Here is a 20,017-nt window from a genome sequence, read left to right as displayed (position 1 = left end):
ATCATGAGGGCAGGAGATGGAGACCATCCTGGCTAACACGGTGAAACCCCATCTCTATTAAAAATACAAAAAAAAAAAAAAAAATGAGCCGGGCATGGTGGCGGGCACCTGTAGTCCCAGCTACTCGGGAGGCTGAGGCAGGAGAATGGTGTTAACCTGGGAGGTGGAGCTTGTAGTGAGCCGAGATCGTGCCACTGCACTCAAGCTTAGGTGATGAGCGAGACTCTGTCTCAAAAAAAAAAAAAAAAAAAAAAAAAAAGAAAGAAAAACCAGTCAGAACTTCTGGAAATGAAAGACACACTTAGAGAAATATAAAATGCAGTGGGAAGTTTAAACAACAGATTAGAACAAGTAGAAGAAAGAATTTCAGAGCTCAAAGACAAGGCTTTTGAATTAACTCAGTCAGAAAAAGATAAAGGAAAAAGAATAAAAAGAAAGAACACAGTCTCTAAGAAATACGGTATTATGTAAAATGGCCAAACCTAAGAATAATTGGTGTTTCTGAGGGAAAAGAGAAGGCTAAAAGTTTGAAAAATTTATTTGAGGAAATAATTGAGAAAAACATCCCTGGCCTTGCTAAAGATTTAAATTTCCAAATACAAGAACCTCAAAGAAAAGAAAATACTGAGAAATTCACTGTAAAAAGATTACACCAAGGAACATGACCATCAGGCCACCTAAAGTCAACAACAAGGAAAGAATGCCAAGAGCTGTGAGACAAAAGCAGCAAGTAAGTTATAAAGGAAAAACTTTTCAGACTAACAGGAGAGTTCTTAGCAAAAACCTTACAAACTAGAAGAGATTAGAATCCTACATTTAGCCTCTAGAAATGAAATCATTTCCAGACAAGTAAATGCTGAGGGAATTTGCCACTACCAGACCAGCGCTACAGGAAATATTAAAAGGAGTTCTAAATCTTGAAACAAAAGCCTAATACGCATCCAAATAGAACCTCTTGAAAGCATAAAACAGGGCCTATAAAACAATAACACAACAAAAAAGTATCTAGGCAACATCTAACATGATGAATGGAACAGTACCTCATATCTCAATATTAATGTTGAATGTAAATGGCCTAAGTGTTCCAATTAAAAGATACTGGATGGTAGCATGGATTAAAAAAAACTCACAAACCAAATATCTGCTGTCTTCAAGAGACTCACCTAACATATAAGGACTCTTATAAACTCAAGGTAAAGGGGTGGAAAAGATACTCCATGCAAATGGAAACAAAAAGTGAGCAGGAGGAGCTATTCTTATATCAGACCAAACAGGCTTTAAAGCAACAACAGCAAAAAGGAAAAAGGTCATTATATAATGATTAAAAGACCAATCCAACAAGATTACAATTCTTAATTTATATGCACCTAATATTTGAACTTCCAGAAGTATAAAGCAATTACTACTAGATCTAAAAAGTGAAGTAGACAGCAACACAATATTAGTGGGGGACTTAAATACTCCACTGACAGGACTAGAAAGATCACTGAGACAGAAAGTAAACACAGAAACAATGGACTGAAACTACATTCTAGAACAAATGGACTTAACAGATATTTACAGAACATTCTACCTAAGAACTGCAGAATATACATTCTTCTCATCAGCGCATGGAAAATTCTCCAAGATAGCCCATATAATAGGTCACAAAACAAGTCTCAATAAATTTAAGAAAATCAAAATAATCTCAAGTATCTTTCAGATCAAAGTATAATAAAACTAGAACTCAATGGTAAAAGAATCCTCAACACTATACAAATACATAAAAATTAATCTGGTTCTGAATGATTTTTGGATTAACAATGAAATCAAGATGGAAATTTTTAAATTATTTGAAATGAATGATGGTAGTGACACAAGTTATCAAAACCCCTGATATACAGCAAAAGCAACGCTAAGAAGAAAGTTCATAGCATTAAATACCTACATCAAAAAGTCTGAAAGAGCACAAAGTGACAACCTAAGGTCACACCTCAAAAAACCAGAGAAATAGGAATAAACTAAACCTAAAGCCAGCAGAAGAAAATAAATAACAAAAATCAGAGAAGAAATAAATGAAATTGAGACCAAAAAATACAAAAAATAAATGCAATAAAAAGCTGGTACTTTGAAAAGATAAAATTGATAGAATGTTAGCAAGATTAATTGAGAAAATAAGAGAGAAGATCTAAATAAGCTCAATTAGAAATGAAACCGGAGACATTACAACTGATACTACAGAAATACAGAAGATAATTCAAGACAACTATGAACACGTTTATGTGCACAAATTAGAAAATCTAGAGGAAATGTATAAACTCCTGGAAACATACAACTCTCCTAGATTAAATCAGGAAGAAATAAAAACCCTAAACAGATCAAAAAATAAATAAATAAAAGCAGAAAGATGGAATCAATAATAAAAAAAAAAATTGCCAACAACAACAAAAAAAGCCAAGGAGCAGATGGATTCACAGCTGAATTCTACCAGGCATTCAAAGAAAGAATTGGTACCAATTTTACTTAAACTTAAACTATTCAAAAAGATTGAGAAAAGGGGTAATATCTTGAGACACATGCCAAATAAATAAATAAAAGAGAAAGAGGGAATCCTCTATAAATCATTCTATGAAGCCCATATCACCCTGATTCCAAAACCAGGAAAGGTATTTAAAAAAGAAAACTACAGACCAATATTCCTGATGAACAGAGCTGGAAAAATCCTCAACAAAATCCAGCTAACCAAATCCAACAGCACATTAAAAAGAAAATATATCATGATCAAGTGGGTTTCATCCCATTGAGGCAGAGATGATTTAATATATGCAAGTCAGTAAATATGATAGATCACATAAACAGAATTAAAAACAAAAACAATATGATCATCTCAATAGATGCAGAAAACACATTTGATAAAATCCAGTATCCCTTATGATTAAAAATTCTCAATAAACTAGGCACAGAAGGGATTTACCTCAAAATAATAAAAGCCATGCATAACAAACCCATAGCCAACATTATACTGGATTGGGAAAAGTGGAAAACATTCCCTCTGAGAACTGGAACAAGACAAGGATGCCCACTTGTACCACTTCTATTCAGCATAGTACTGGAAGTCCTAGCCAGAGCAACCAGGCAAGAGAAAGAAATAAAGTACATCCAAATTGGAAAAGAGGAAATCAAACTAGCATTGTTTGCTGATGATATGATTGTATACCTAGAAAACCCTAAAGACTCATCCAAAAGATTCCTAGACATAATGCATAAATTCAGCAAAGTCTAAGGTTACAGAATCAATGTACACAAATTAGTTGTCCTACTATACAACAACAATGACCAAGCTGAGAATAAAATCAAGAACTCAATGCCTTTTACAATGGCTGCAAAAATAATAATAAAAGTAAAATACTTAGCAATATCCTTAACCAGAGTTGAAAGATATCTACAAAGAAAACCACAAAACACTACTGAAAGAAATCATAAATGACACAAATGAATGGAAACACATCCCATGATGATAGATGAAAAGAATCAATAGTATGAAAATAACCATAACTGCCCAAAGCAATCTATAGATTTAATGTAATTTCCATCAAAATACCATCATCATTTTTCAAAGAACTATAAAAAGCAATCCAAAACTTCATATGGAACAAAAAAGAGCCCAAATAACCCCACTAAGCAAAAAGAACAAAACTGGAGGCATCACATTACTGGATTTCAAATTATACAGAACTAGAATAAACAATTATAAAATTCATATGGAACCGAAAAAGAGCCCACATAGCCCAAGAAACCCTAAGGAAGAAGAACAAATCTGGATTTGTTCATATTACCCAACCTCAAACTATACTAGAAGGCTACAGTTACCAAAACAGCATGGTACTGATATAAAAATAGGCATGTAGACCAATGGAACAGAATAGAGAATCCAGAAATAAAGCCAAATACTTACAACCAAATGATCTTTGATAAGGCATACAAAAGCATAAATTGGGGAAAGGACATCCCATTCAATAAATGGTGCTAGGAAATCTGGCAAGCCACATGTAGAAGAATGAAACTGGATTCCCATCTCTCACCTTATACAAAAATCAACTCAAGACTGATCAAAGACTTAAGTCTTAAACCTGAAACAATAAAAATTCTAAAAGATAATACTGGGCAAACACTTCTGGGCATTGGCCTAGGAAAAGAATTCATGACTAAGACCCCAAAAGCAAATACAACAATAACAAAAATAAATGAATAAGACCTAATTAAACAAAAAAGCTTCTACCCAGCAAAAGAGATAGTCATCAGAGTAAACAGACAATCCACAGAACAGGAGAATATATTTGCAAACTATGCATCTGAGAAAGGGCTAGTATGCAGAATCTATAAGGAACTTAAATGAATTAGAAAAAAAAACACAAATAATCCATCAAAAAGTAGGCAAAAGACACGAATAGAAATTTATCAAAAAAAGATATACAAATAGCCAAAAAATGTATGAAAAAATTCTCAACATCACTAATCATCAGGAAAATACAAATTAAAACCACAGTGAGATACCACCTTACTCCTGCAAGAATGGCCATGATAAAACAGTCAAAAAACAATAGATGTTGGTGTGGATGTGGTGAAAAGGGAACACTTTTACACTACTGGTAGGAATATAAATTAGTACAACCTCTGTGGGAAACAGCATAGAGATCCCTTAAAGAACTAAAAGTAGATCTATCATTCGATCTAACAATCCCACTACTGGGTATCTACCCAAAAGTAAAGAAGACTATATGAAAAAGACACATGCACAAGTATGTTCATAGCAGCACAATTCACAATTGCAAAGATATGGAACCAACCTAAGTACCCATTGACAAATGAGTAGGTAAAGAGAATGTGGTATATATATACACCATATATATACATGGTATGTATGTATAGACACCATATATATACATGGTATATGTGTATAGACACCATATATACACATGGTATGTGTGTATAGACACTATACACATGGTATGTATGTATAGACACCATATATATACATGTGTATATATATATACACACATACCATGGAATACTACTCAGCCATAAAAAGGAATGAAATAAGGCCAGGCGTGGTAATCATGCCTGTAATCACAGCACTTTGGGAGGATGAGGCAGGTGCATCACGAGGTCAGGAGATCAAGACCATCCTGGCTAACACGGTGAAACCCCATCTCTACTAAAAATACAAAAAATTAGCCACACATGGTGGCGGGTGCCTATAGTCCCAGCTACTCGTGAGGCTGAGGCAGGAGAATGGTGTGAACCCGGGAAGTGGAGCTTGTAGTGAGCGGAGATCACACCACTGCACTCTAGCCTGTGCAACAGAGTGAAACTCTGTCTTAAAAAAAAAACAAAGAAAAGAATGAAATAATGTATTCTGCAGTAACTTTTGCAGCAACTGGGATGAAGCTAGAGGCCATTATGCTAAGTGAAGTAACTCAGAAATGGAAAACCAAATACCATATGTTCTCACTTATACATGGGAGCTAAGCTATGAGGATGCAAAGATATACACAGTGATGTAATGACATTGGGGACTCGGTGGAGGGGGGGAGGGATAAAAGACTAACTATTGGGTACAGCATACACTGCTCAGGTGATGAGTGCACTAAAATCTCAGAACTCACTACTATAGAATTCATCCATGTAACCAAAAATGACTTGTACCTCAAAAGCTATTGAAATAAAAAATAAACAGAATTTTAAAAGAATTAGTGAACTTGAAGACAGAATATTTGAAAACACATAGTCTAAGTAGAAATAATGAAAAAGAATACAAAGGAACAAAGATTGCTTTCAAGATACAGAAAATTACCTCAAAAGACCAAATGTAAGAATCACTGGTGTTCAAGAGGGGGTTGAGCAAGAACAGGGTTAGAAAACTTATTGAAAGACATAATAACAGAAAACTCTCCACACTTTGAGAAAGATATAAATATCAAGGTACCAGAAGGTCAGAGAACACCAAACCGATTTGATCCAAATAAGACTACCCCAAGGCATCTAATAATCAAACTCTCAAACGTCAAGGACAAAGAGAGGAGCCAAAGGTGGCAAAATAAAAGAATCAAATAACATATAAAGGAGCTCCAATTTGTTTGGCAATGGCCTTCTCTATGGAGATCAGATAGGCCAGGAAAAAGCAGAATGGTAAGTTGAAAGTGCCGAAATTCTAAAAACTGCTATCAAAGTATACTATATCCAGAAAAGCTATCCTTCAAATATGGAGACATAAAGTCCTTCACAGAAAAACAAAAGGTGAGAACATTTAATACCACCAGCCCCATCTTACTAGAACTATTATAGGGAATTATTCAGTCTGAAAGGAAAAGAAAAACACTAACATGCAAAAAAACTATTTGAAGGTATAAAATCCAAGGTAAAAATTAAGCATATAGACAAACCCAGAATAATACTGTAATTGTGGTGTGCAATCAATCCACTCACAACTCTAGTACAAAGTCTAAAATGCAAATCTAATTTTTTAAAAAAGACACAGCAACCTGTTAAGAGATAGGTAATATAAAAATATGTACTCGAGTAAAAATTTATAAAAATATAATAATTATATATAACATGCATAATGATATATATTGTTACTAATATAGAATGTAATATAATAATTATATATAAATTATGTAAATTGAGACAACAAAAAGTCAAAATGTGGGATGCAAGGAGCTAAAGTGTATTGTTTTCATTTTTTTATATTTGATTGTTTCTATTATTGTCTTTTTGATCTAAGATAAGTTGTCTTTTTAAAACAACTTGTTATATCTATAAGATGTTTTTTGTAAGCCTCATGGTAACCATAATACAAAAACCTATAAAGATTCACTAAAAATTAAAAGCAAAAAGTTAAAACATACTACCAGAGAAAATCACTTACCCACAAAGTAAGGGAGCAAGAAAGAAGAAGGAAAAAAAGGCGTTACAAAACAATCAGAAAACAAGCAACAAATAGCAGTAGTAAGTCCTTACTTATCCATAATAACACAATGTAAAATGGACTCAAATCTCCAATTAAAAGGTATACTGTTGCTGAATGGATAAAGAAACAAGACCCAACTCTATCCTACCTGCAAGAAACCCACTTCACCTATAAGGACACATATAAACTGAAGGTGAAAGGATAGAAAAGATATTCCACACAACAGGAAACCAAGAAAAAGCAGGAGTAGCTATATGTATGTCAAATAAAATAGACTACACGTGAAAGACTGTAAAGACAGACAAAGATCACTATATAATAATAATGGGGTCAATACAGTAAGAGGAACTAACAGTTATAAATATGTATGCACCCGGCTGGGTGCAGTGGCTCACGCCTGTAATCCTAGCATTTTTGGAGGCCAAGGCGGGAGGATCACCTGAGGTCAGGAGTTTGAGATCAGCTTGACCAACATGGTGAAACCCCGTATACAAAATTAGCTGGGTGTGGTGGCGTATGTCTGTAATCCCAGCTACTCAGAAGGCTGAGGCAGGAGACTAGCTTGAACACAGGAGGCAGAGGATGCAGTGAGCCAGGATTGGGCCATTGTACTCCAGCCTGGACAACAAGAGTGAAACTCCATCTCAAAAAAAACAAAAAACAAAACAAAACAAAAAAATAAATAAATATGCAACCAACAATGGAGCCCCCAAAAGTATAAAGCAAACACTAATAGATATAAAGGGAGAGATAGACTGCAATATTATTGAAGGGGATTTTAACACTCCATTGTCAGTAATGGTCAAATCATTCAAACAGAAAATCAACAACAACAACAACAAAAAACACTGAAATCAAACTGCGCACGAGATCAAAGTACCTAAGTGACATGTACAGAACATTTTACCCAGCTGCTGCAGAATATACATTCTTTTCATCAGTACCTGGAACATTCTGCAGAATAGACCATATCTCAAGTCATAAAACAAGTCTCAACAATTTTAAAAAAGCAGACATCATATGACAAGTCTTTTCTGTCCACAATGAAATAAAACTAGAAATCAGGCCAGGCACAGTGGCTCACGTCCATAATCCCAGAACTTTGGGAGGCCAAGGCAGGCAGATCACTTGCAGTCGGGAGTTCGAGACCAGCCTGAGCAACAGGGTGAAACCCCGTCTCTACTAAAAATACAAAAATTAGTTGGGTATAATGGTGCATGCCTGTAGTCCCAGCTACTTGGGAGACTAAAGTGGGAGGATCGCTTGAACCTGGGAGGTAGAGGTTGCAATGAGCTGAGATTGCACCACCGCACTCCAGCCTGGGTGACAAAGTGAGATTCCATCTCAAAACAAAAATTAAAAAAAAGTAAATTAAACTAAATTTTTTTCATTTTTTATTTTTTGTGGAGACAGGGTCCCACTATATTGCCCAGGATGGTCTTGAACTCCTGGCCTCAAGCAATCCTCCTGCCTAAGCCTCTCAAAGTGCTGGGATTATAGACGTGAGCCACTGTGCTTGGTCTCCCATATGTTTTAATAAAGAAAATCATGAATGTGAATATACATTTGTCTAATAAGTCCTAATGTGTCTTTTCAATTATCAGTGTTTAAGAGAGTATTTCTTTTTATTTCCTAAGAGAGCTTCCAGAAAATAGTCATAATTTTTAAAGGGTAAAAAAACTCACTTAACATTAAAATTTTTAATTAAGAAAGGTACTGCTAATTATGCATTAATGCTTTGAGTAGGACCACCATCTTTTCTGTAGCCTATTTCTTTTAATTAGTTGTAAGACCTTGGGCAAGTCATATTATCAATCTGGACATCAGTTTTCTAATTTTTAATGAATTACAGGTGGAGAAAAAAGACACATAAACAGTTATATGATTTTTGTGCCAAAGGCAGTGGGGGCAGCTTATCTAAAGATGACATGAAATCTAGATGTCATAAAGAAAGCTTTTATTTCTTAGAAACAAAATGAAAAAGTCTGTTTTGCTTTTTAGGAAAACAAGCAAAACTTCATCATAAACAATGTCAAATGTCAAATAACAACCTGGGAAACTATTTGCAATATTTATGCTATGTACTAATATTCCCTGTATATGAAGAGCTTAAAAGAATCTACAAAAGAATAAGAAAAAGACTAATATTTCAACGTGGAAAAATAGTTAAAATAACGGACAATTCAGAAAAGAAGAAATCCTAGTCCACAATTTAAAAAAATGCGATAGGCTGGGCACAGTGTCTCATGCCTGTAATCCCAGCATTTTGGGAGGCTGAGGCGGGCAGATAACCTGAGGTCAGGAGTTTGAAACCAGCCTGGTCAACATGGTGAAACCCCGTCTCTACTAAAAACAAAAAAATTAGCCAAGAGTGGTGGTGGACACCTGTAATCCCAGCTACTTGGGAGGCTGAGACCGGAGAATTGCTTGAGCCCAGAAGGCAAAGGTTGCAGTAAGCTGAGATCACTCCACTGCACTCCAGCTTGGGTGACCGAGTGAGACTCTGTCCAAAAACAACAACAATAAATGCAACAAATCTGAGTTTGTATAAGTGTGATATCTTTTGTTACCTGTCAGATTGGCAATGACAAAGCAACATGCAATTGTAATGTGGTGGTCTGTTCACACACTGCTATAAAGAAACACCCAAAACTGGGTAATTTATAAAGGGAAGAGGTTTAATTGACTCACAGTTCGGCATGGCTGGGGAGACCTCAGAAAACTTACAATGATAGCAGAAGGGGAAGAGACATATCTTACATAGCAGCGGGTGAGAGACAGCCAGCAACAGTCGGGAAAACTGCCTTATAAAACCATCAGATCGGCCGGGCGCCGTGGCTCTCGCCTGTAATCCCAGCACTTTGGGAGGCCGAGGCAGGCGGATCACGAGGTCAGGAGATCGAGACCATCCTGGCTAACACGGTGAAACCCCATCTTTACTAAAAACACAAAAAATTAGCCAGGCGTGGTGGTGGGCGCCTGTAGTCCCAGCTACTGGGGAGGCTGAGGCAGGAGAATGGTGTTAACCCGGGAGGCGGAGCTTGCAGTGAGCCCAGATCGCGCCACTGCACTCCAGCCTGGGCACAAAGCGAGCCTCAGTCAAAAACAAAACAAAACAAAAAACCAAAAAACACCATCAGATCTCATGAGGACTCACTCTTACAAGAACAGCATGGGGGAAACAGCCCTATGATCCAATCACCTCCCTCAGTCAACACACGGGGATTACAAGTCCCTCCCTTGACATGTGGGGATTACAATTTGAGACGAGATTTGGGTGGGACCACAGAGCCAAACCATATCAGGTGGGATGAAACAAAAGGGGAACCATTTTGTTTTAGGGAAAAGAGGTGCCTTTATTTGTGAAAAGTTCTTTAAAACTTACTTGGGATTGGCAAGAAAAAAGAGTTAGATAAACTCCTCTACTTAAGAAATGATCAAGGATTTAGGGATGGAGCCGGGAGTATAAAATGTAAAGAGAATAGAGTAAAGCACTTTGTGGAAGGCTGGGGCCATGTTGGGAGAAATGGACAACACTATTCTTTTCAAAATGAAAGTCAAATATTCAATATTAAATTATTTTCTGTATGGTTCGTCATTGATGTAATCTCTGACATCATCTCCTGAATTACTGCTATTAGTCAACTAACAACAATGCCATATGTGAGTGTTTTATCTGACAAGGCTACTAGTTGCTCTTAATAAAAGTGGACTATGGCTGAATTAAGCAAAAAGGGACTTATTAAAAGGAAATTGTTTGCTCATGGTGATCAAAAAGAAAAATAAAAGTAAAAAAAACTTGGCAGTGCCATGAATTACTAAGAGAGCTAGAGAACTAGGCTTGAGACTAAATAGCTGAATAAAACACCCTAAATCATGCCTCAAGCCTGATTCTGCTATGCAAACAGTATCGCTGTAGAAAGAAAGACCTTACTTTAGGTGTCATTCACTACCAAATTAAATATTAATTAATGTGTGTCTGAATGACCATATGCCTCTTCCCTAGCACCAAGGAAGATAGCAAAAGTAAATTTTTTTTTAATTCTTTTTTTTTTTTTTTTTTTTTTTGAGCTAGGTTCTCGCTCTGTTGCCCAGGCTGGAGTGCCATGCAGTGGTGTGATCACAGCTCAATGCAAGCTCCAACTCCTGGGCTCAAATAATCCTCCCTCCTCAGCCTCCTGTGTAGCTGGGACTACAGGCACAAGTCACCACACCTGACTTTCCTTTTTATTTTTTGAGACGGGATTTCAACATGTTACCCGGGCTAGTCTTGAACTCCTGGGCTCAAGCGATCTGCCCATCTTGGCCTACCAATTACAGGCATGAGCCACCATGCCTAGCTTTTAATTCTTATAGTAAGAAATAATATTAAACTCATACAGTAATAATAATTTGTTTTAATTCTTACAGTAAGAAATGGACTTTGTTCCCTAGCAAGACTCATAAAGAGTTCCATTTCCAGGCACCAGAATGAGTGAAAAATGACCAAAACAGTCTTATCTAGGAAAATATCAAAAAGTGGACATGCCCCATATTTGGCCTAATATCTGGACATTGACAAAGAATCAATTGCAAAGTATAGAAGAGAACTAGCAAACGGAATCCAGAAACACATAAAAAGAATTATACACCATGACTAAGTGGGATTTATCCCTGAAATGCAAGCTGGCTAATATCAGAAAATCAATTAATTTAATATACCATTATCATTAGAATAAGGAACAAAAATGACATAATTATATAAATACACGCAGAAAGAGCATTTGACAAAATCCCTTCAGGATGAAAACATTAAACAAACTAAGAATACAAAGGAACTTCTTCAGCCTGATAAAAGATGTGTGTTTTATCAGGCATCGGACTTCTCCCTCCTCAACCGCCTACAGTGTTAAGATTACAGGCGTGGGCATGGTGGCTCACTCCTGTAATCTCCACGCTTTAAGAGGCCAAGGTGGGAGGACTGCTTGAGCCCATGAGTTCAGGACAAGCCTAGGCAACACAGTGAGACCTCTTTATTAAAAAAAAAAAAAAAAAAGCCAGGCATGCTGGCACACACCTGTGATCCCAGATACTCCAGAGGCTAAGGTAGGAGGATTGCTTGAGCCTGGGAAGTTGAGGCTGCAGTGAACCAAGATTGGACTACTGCTCTCCAGCCTAAGTGACAGAGTGAGACCCTGTCGCAAAAAAGAAAAAAAAAGACATCTACGAAAAGCCACAACTAACATTATACTTAATGATGAAAGACTGAAAGCTTTCCTCCTAAGATCAAGAACAAGAAAAGAATGTCTGCTCTCACCACTTTTATTCAACATTGCATTGGAGGTTGTAGAAAGGGCAATTGGGCAAGAAAAAGAAGTAAAAGGCATTCAGATTGGAAAGAAAGAAGTAAAACTATATTTGTAGATGACACAATCTTGTATGTAGAAAATCCTAAGGAATCCACTAAAACATCATTACAACTAATAAACAAGTTCAGCAAGGTTTCAGGCTACAAGATTGATATACAAAAATTAGTTATATTTCTATATGCTGCAATGAACAATCTGAAAATAAAAGTAAGAAAACTGATGCAATAGCATCAAAAAGTATAAAATAGTTGGGAATAAATTAAACCAAAAAACTGTAAAACTTATACCCTAAAAACTACAAAACATTGTTAAAATAAATTAAAGAAGAATTAAATAAATGAAAAGGCACTCCAGGTGCTAGATTGAAAGACTTAATACTGTTAAAATGGCAATATTTCTCAGTTGATCTACAGATTCAACCTATCGTTGTCAAAATCCCAGTTAAATTTTTTATAGAAATTGACAAGCTGACCCTGAAATTTATATGGAAATTCTCTTGAATTTCCTTTAGAATAAGTTTGAATTTGCTTTAGAATAAGCAAAACAACCTTGAAAAAAAAGGAGCAAAGTTGAAAGACTCACACTTCCCAATTCCAAAATTTACTACAAAACGACACTAGCCAAAATGGTAAGGTACTGGCATTAAAGATGGAAATAAAGAGCAATGGAAGAGAATTAAGGGTCTAGAAATAAACTCTCAAATTCGTGGTCAATTGGTTTTTGACAAGGCTGTCATGACAATTCAATGGGGAAAGGATAATCTTTCCAGCAAATGATGCTGGTACAACTGCATATCCAGAAGCAAAAGAATAAAGTTGCATGTACACAAAATTTATGCATATACATAAGCAAAAACCAATGGATCAAAGGCCTAACTGTATGAGCTAAAACTATTAAATTCTTGGAAGAAAACATAGGCATAACTATAACTCTTTGTGACATTAGATGAGACAATAGTTTCTTAGATATGACACCAAAGCACACTCAAGGAAAGAAAAGAAAGGATAAATTGGGCATCATGAAAATTAAAAACATTTGTGTTTTGCAAAGGACACCATCAAGAAAGTGAAGACAATCCATAGAATGGGAGAAAATACTTGCAAACACATATCTAATAAGAGACTTGTATCTAGAATACGTTAAGAATTATTACAATTCAATAATAAAGAACCAAATAGCTCAATTAAAAGTGCACAAATGATCTAAGTGACATTCAAAGAAGATACACAAATGACCAATAAGCACATGAAAAGATGTTCAGCATCATTAGCTATGAGGGAAAGGCTAATTAAAACCACAATGAGATACCAATCCACACTCAATGGAATGGCAATAACCAACAACACAGACTATTACAAGCATTGTTGAGGGCATGAAGAAATTGGAACTCTCATGCACTGCTGGCGGGAATGTCAAATGGTGCAGCTGCTTTGGAAAAGCAGTTTGGCAGTTCCTCAAAAGGTTAGACAGAGTTACCATATGACATTTCACTCCTAGATATATACCCAATATATATACCTAGATATATAGAAAAACTTGTACATGAATGTTTATAACAGCGTCATTCATAACAGCCAAAAAGTAGATACAACCCAAATGTTCATTAACTGATGAATGGATAAATAAAATGTGATATGTATATATAACAGACTATTATTCAACAATAGAAAAGAAGTACTACTACATGCTATAAGATGAATGAATCCTGAAAACATTATGCTAAGTAAAAGAAGCCATGGCAAAAGCCCCCATACTTGACTATTCTATTTTTATATAATATCCACAAAGGGTAAATCCACCCAAAAAGTAGATTAGTGGTTGCCTAGGACTGGGGGGTTATGAGAAAATAGGGAGTGACTGCTGAGGTATATGGGGTTTTAGAGGGTGATGAAAAAACCATTGTGCAGGGCCCAGTGGCCCACCCCTGTAATCCCAACAATTTGGGAGGTTGAGGTCAGTGGTTTGCTTGAGCCCAGGAGTTAGTGAAACTCCATCTCTACCAAAAATACAAAAATTAGCTGGGCATGGTGGTGTGAACCTGTAGTCCCAGCTACTTGGGCGGTTGAGGTGGGAGGATCACTTGAGCCTGGAAGGTGGAGGTTGCAGTGAGCTGAGACTGGCCACTGCACTCCGGCCTGGGCAAATGAGTGAGACCCTGTCTCAAAAAACAAAAAGAAAAGAAAAGAAAAGAGAAAAACATGTTCTAAAATTGATTGTAGTAGTAATTGCATGTCTCTGTGAATGTACTAAAAACCACTGAAGTGTACACATTAAATATGTGAATTATGTAGTGTATGAAGTATATCTCAATATAGCTGTTATTTTTAAAAAATGGAAAAGAGAAATCAATTAAAGTCAGAAATTAAAACCAGAAATTACTAGAAATAAAGTAAAATCCTGGAACTTTCAGAATCACATGAAGGACTCTACCCTAGGACACAGAATAGAAATTTTAAGAAAATCTTAACTAGCTTTTAAGGGAAGAGTGACTTGCATATGGAAGAGGACTACATTTGTCACAGTCCCCACTTAAGTGTTGCTGTAATGGAATACCTGAAGCTGGGTAATTTATACAGAAAATAGATTTAGTTGGTTCATGATTCTGGTGACTGGAAAGTTCAAGATTGGGCAGCTGTATCTAGAGAGGTCCTCATACTGCTTCCTTACACTCATGATAGAGAGTGGAAGGTGGGGCAGGTGTATGCAAAGAGGCCACATGGTAAGAGAAGAAGCAAGAGAGAGAAACTGAGGAACCCAGGCACTATTTAGCAAGCTGCTGTCTCTGATGTAAAATAATCCATTCCTGAGAAAGGAAGAACTCATTGCAGCCAGAAGGCATTCATGACAGTGGTGTCCCTGTAACCTAAACATCCCCAAGTAGGTCCCACCTCTGAACACTGCTGCCACATTAGGTATCAAATTTCAATATGAGTTTTGGCAAAATAATCACATCCAAACCATGGCAACATTATTGTTGGTGAACATATGAGGAAACGGGCACTCTCATGCCCTGTTGGTATATAGGTGAATTGGTACAATGTGCCGAATTTCTGCACATGTGGACCATCTGGCCTAACAAACCCACTGCAAAACATGAGTATACAAAGGTGTTCATCAGAATATTTTTAGTATTGAAAATTGAAGATACTCTGTGTTCATCTATAAGCAGTGCTTCTCAATCCCAGCTGACTTCATGCCCTTTTGATAATAAATACTTTGTAACACTCCCTTACAGTCCTGAAATGAAAGTCATAGGTACATACAACAAAATATACCTAACTGTAATGTGAAAAGGAATTTATAACAAAATATGCATTTCATCGTGTAAATAGTCAAAAAAAAAAAAGATGTATGTCTAAATTCATTGACATAGTGTTTAGTTTTTTAAAAAAAGCAATTTGGATGGATTCAGTAGCTCATGCCTATAACCAAAGCACCTTGGGAGGCTGAGGAGGGAGGATTGCTTGACACCAGGAATTTAAGGTCAGCTTGGGCAACATAGCGATGCCCTGTCTGTACAACAAACAAACAAACAAACAGAAAACAATTAACCAGATGTGGTGGTGTGCCTATAGTCCCAGCTACTGGGGAGGCTGAGATGGGAGGGTCATTTGATCCCATGAGTTGGAGGCTGCAGTGAGTTTGATTATGCCACGGCACTCCTGCCTGGGTGACAGAGCAAGACCCCGTCTCTATAAACAAAGTAAATAATAAATAAAAAACAAAATTTTAAAAAAGCAGCAATTACAGACGTAGTTCTCTTTGTATAAATATATAGTAAAAGGTCTAAAAGAATGCTCACTAGGATATTGATGAATTGACAAATTGTCTCCAGTTATGGGATTTGGAAAGATTTTTATTTTCATACGCATTTCAATGTTTGAATTTCCTTGCCTTTGTAAAAATTAAAAAGTTTGCATCAAGTCCCATTTGAAGATCACAACACAGATCTCTATGGTTATGGAGCAAGGTCATGCCATCTGCAGTGCAGACTTAAACCCCTTTGGTAAAATAGTTTCTGGCCTTTTCCAAGTGGCTGTTGAAGATGTTGAAGGGGCAGGTTCTGGTAATCGGATGGCCTAGGCCTTTCCTGAGTTGCCTGGTGGTCATAATGGCCAAGCAGGTACTGCTGGGCAGGAAGCTGGAGGTCCTGCACTGCAAGGACATCAGCATTTTTGTCAACTTCTACAGGAACAAGTTTCAGTATCTAACCTTCCACAAGACCATGAGCACCAACTCTCTCTTTAGACCCTACCACTTCTGAGTCTCTTCCACTTTCGGGCACCTAATTGCATCTTTTGGCTGAACCATGAGTGGCATATTGCCCCATAAAACCAAGTGAGGCCTGGCCACCTTGGACCACCTCAAGGTATTTGATGGGATCCACACTCCCTGTGCCCTGCCCTTTGCAAAAGTGGATGGTGATTTCTGCTCTACTCAGGGTTGTGCACCTGAAGCCCACACAGAAGTTTGCCTACCTGGGGCGCCTGGTTCATAAATTTGCCTGGAAGTACCAAGCAGTGACAGCCATTCTGGAGGAGAAGAGGAAGGAGAAAGTCAAGATCCATTAGGAGAAAGAATGGGGAGGGGCAAAGGGGGAAGGAGCAGTTTATGAGGCTGCAGAAACAGGCTGAGAAGAATGTGAAGAAGAGTATCGGCAGATACACAGAGGTACTCAAGACCCATGGACTCCTGGTCCGAACCCAATAAAGAGTATTTATTCCTCACTCTTGGCCTAGCCTGCCCTTTTTCCGTTGCTGCCCTAGTTTTTGGGGGAACCCAAAGGTGACAGTTCTGATGTCCAAGTGCCACAGGCAATCACTAAGGAGTGGCCTGAAAGACAGTAGTGAGGGGAATACCTGTAAGTGGGCAGAGCTTTGGTTTATGGCTCAAAGTAAAGTTATACATTAATTTATGGGCACTAGCAAAAGGCTTCCTGTTTGGTCACGGGCTGGAAGGACAAATATTGCGGATAAAGAGGTCTGGGAAAGAGGCATGTGGATGACCCTATAAAATGGACATGAAATGTGAAGATCTTTGCTTCATGTGTTAATACCCAACAGAGAGAATCCATCAAAGAAGCACCAGATAACCATAAGGAACGATGTCCCGGCCAGATGACATCAGCCAGTCTCTGCCATTGGCTACACTAGTATTGGCCCAATAGGTAGCCATAGGTGCAGAGATGGAGGTTATACATGGGCCTAATAGCATGGCTCCCAATTAACAAGGCTGATCTAGCTACCACCACTGTCAAATGTCCAATTTACCAGCAACAGAGGCCAATGCTTGGCCCCCAAGGCAGCACCATTCCTTCAGCAGACCTACGAGCTATTTGGTGACAAGTTGTCTACACAGGACCCATTCCATCCTGGAAGTAGTATCAATTTATCTTTATTGGAACTGAAACATATTCCAAGTTGGATCTCCTGCCTGAAGGGTCTCAGGTAGTACCACTGAGGGCTTAAAGTGTTTGATCCACTGACCTAGGATTTGGTACAGCAGTGAGCACAGGACCATGGGCTCTACTGGTCCTACTATATACTACACCACCTAGAAACTGGTACTGATTGAGCACTGGGATGACCTGTTAGAGGTTCAGCTGGGGTGCTAGGTTGCAAAGGATACCCTGTGAGGAGGCACCATACCCCAGGACTCAGTGTACACTCTAAACTGATATTCTCAAATGTGAGAATACAAGAATCCAGGAGCTAAAGAGTAGAAATAGGAATATCTCTGTATATTATGATTCCCAGAGATTTGCTTAGGGAAGTCGTACCTTCTTTCTCCTTAACTTAGAGATTTCGGCTACCAGAGAGAAAATGTTTCCACTAGCGGACACAATAAGAGTCCCATGGAGTGGAGTGTAAGCTGCTGCCTGGTTATTTTAGACTTCTCATTCCAAGAAACAAGGAGACAAGGAGAGGAGTCACCATTCTGGCAAGGGTAATTGATCCTGATTTCAGTAGGGTAGCTGTTCCACAAAAGGGATACGAAAGAATATGTTTGATACCCAAGTGACCCATTTGTGTTTCTCTTGGTTTTTGCTTGCCCAATTTACATGGTCCATGGAAAAGTGTAGCAGCTACAACCTGAGAAGAATTTGGTGATGAAGGACTTGGGCCCCTCACTGAAGAGGGTTTGAGTTATTCCACTAGGTAAGCTACTGTCTTAGTGTGTTTGGGCTGCTATAATAAGTATCACAAATTACATGGCCTATAACAACAGAGTTATTTCTTGTAGTTCTGTAACCTGTAAAATGCAAGATCAAGGTACAAGCAAATTTAGTGTTTAATGAGGGCTCACTTCCTGGTACCTTCTTGCTGTGTCTTCACATGGTGGAAGAGGCAAGGCAGGTGTCTGGGACCTCTTTTATAAAGGCACTAATTGTATTCACGAGGGCTCTGTCTTCATGACCTAATCACTTCCAAATCACCCACCTAATACTATCACATTGGTGACTAGTTTCAACATACAAATTCTGGGGATACCCAAACATTCAGTCCATAGCAGCTACCTAGACCAGCAGAGAGTGAGGGGAATCTAGAATGGGTAGTGGAGGAAGGAAATTACTGCACCAATTATGGCCCCAAGAGCAGCTTTTGAGGCTGTAATTAATCCCACCAACCTTCCTCTAGTAAGTTTCTCCAGTTTCTTGGAAGCCCCACAGAATTTTGGAAGAGCTGCTCCTAGATCTTATATTCATAGAGTAGACAGTAGCAGATATCATGCGTGGTGTACTACAGATTTCCCCCAATCCAGGAATGAAGCAGTCATTCCACCAGATGCTCAAAGTGTTCAAGGCTGACAACTCTCAACTGAATCCTTCACCATCACTTACCCTCTGCTGAAGAAGGCCTTCTCACCTTTCTGGGTACAGCCAAAATGATTGGTCAGTGAGATGGCATAAAGTCTTCAGAATTCCCTGCAGGAATGGCTGAGGCCTCTGTTGGACTTCACTGCAGGTCAACTTCTTCCTTTGCCTAAGCCTGCTTTCTTTACTTGTTCTACAGGTGGATCCTAAGAGCACCCACCAATGAAATATCTGCACTCTAATCTTTATCTCAAAATATTTCCCATGGAATTTGACCTGTGACAGTTTCCTTTCCCCACATATCCCTTAACTGTGAAGACCCTTAATATTGTACATTTTTAAAAAATCAAAATTGCTTAAATAATGAAGGAGACTTATTGGCTTACATAACTAGACAGGTATCAGGATTTATTTGATCAGGGGCTTACTAATTTCAACAAGAACCTAGTTTTGCTCCACCTGCTTTCTGGGCCTTCTACAGAGGCAGCATTATTCCAAAGCTAGGCTAGTTCATGATAACAGAGTAGCTACAGTAATTCCAGGTTTAAATTCTCACCTCTCATCATCCAAACAGGAAGAGAGCACGCTTTTAGTAGCTTTATCTGAAGAACAAGGAAGTCTTTCTCAGTCACCAGCTCTTCGAGTGTTAGTGACACAAATTGGCCAAAGGAATGTTTGGGTTTCCTAAACTATCCACTGTAGCAAGAAGTATAGGATTACCTTGAATGGTCTGAAATAGTCAGGGCTGCTTCCTGGAATTTGTGTTGTGTTTTAATCTTTGCCCCCAACAATCACATGACTACTACACAAGGTGTTAGAATGGAAGTGATGTTGTGGAGGCAAAGTCTATTGGTTTGTTAGGGCTGCCATAAGGAAAAAAAAAAAAATCACAGACTAAGAGGCTTC

At 37.9% G+C, this 20,017-nt stretch overlaps 1 pseudogene; it reads left to right on the top strand.

Annotated features, from left to right (window-relative positions):
• The first annotated feature begins 661 nt into the window (after positions 1-661).
• LOC100431002 (putative ribosomal protein uL13-like) lies at positions 662-17,007 on the top strand (annotated as a pseudogene).
• Positions 17,008-20,017: the final 3,010 nt, after the last annotated feature.

The sequence above is a fragment of the Macaca mulatta genome, chromosome 11 (assembly GCF_049350105.2).
Source record: "Macaca mulatta isolate MMU2019108-1 chromosome 11, T2T-MMU8v2.0, whole genome shotgun sequence".
NCBI classification, from domain to species: domain Eukaryota; kingdom Metazoa; phylum Chordata; class Mammalia; order Primates; family Cercopithecidae; genus Macaca; species Macaca mulatta.
Note: the sequence above shows the minus strand (reverse complement) of the source record. Positions and strands in the feature narration are given on the sequence as shown.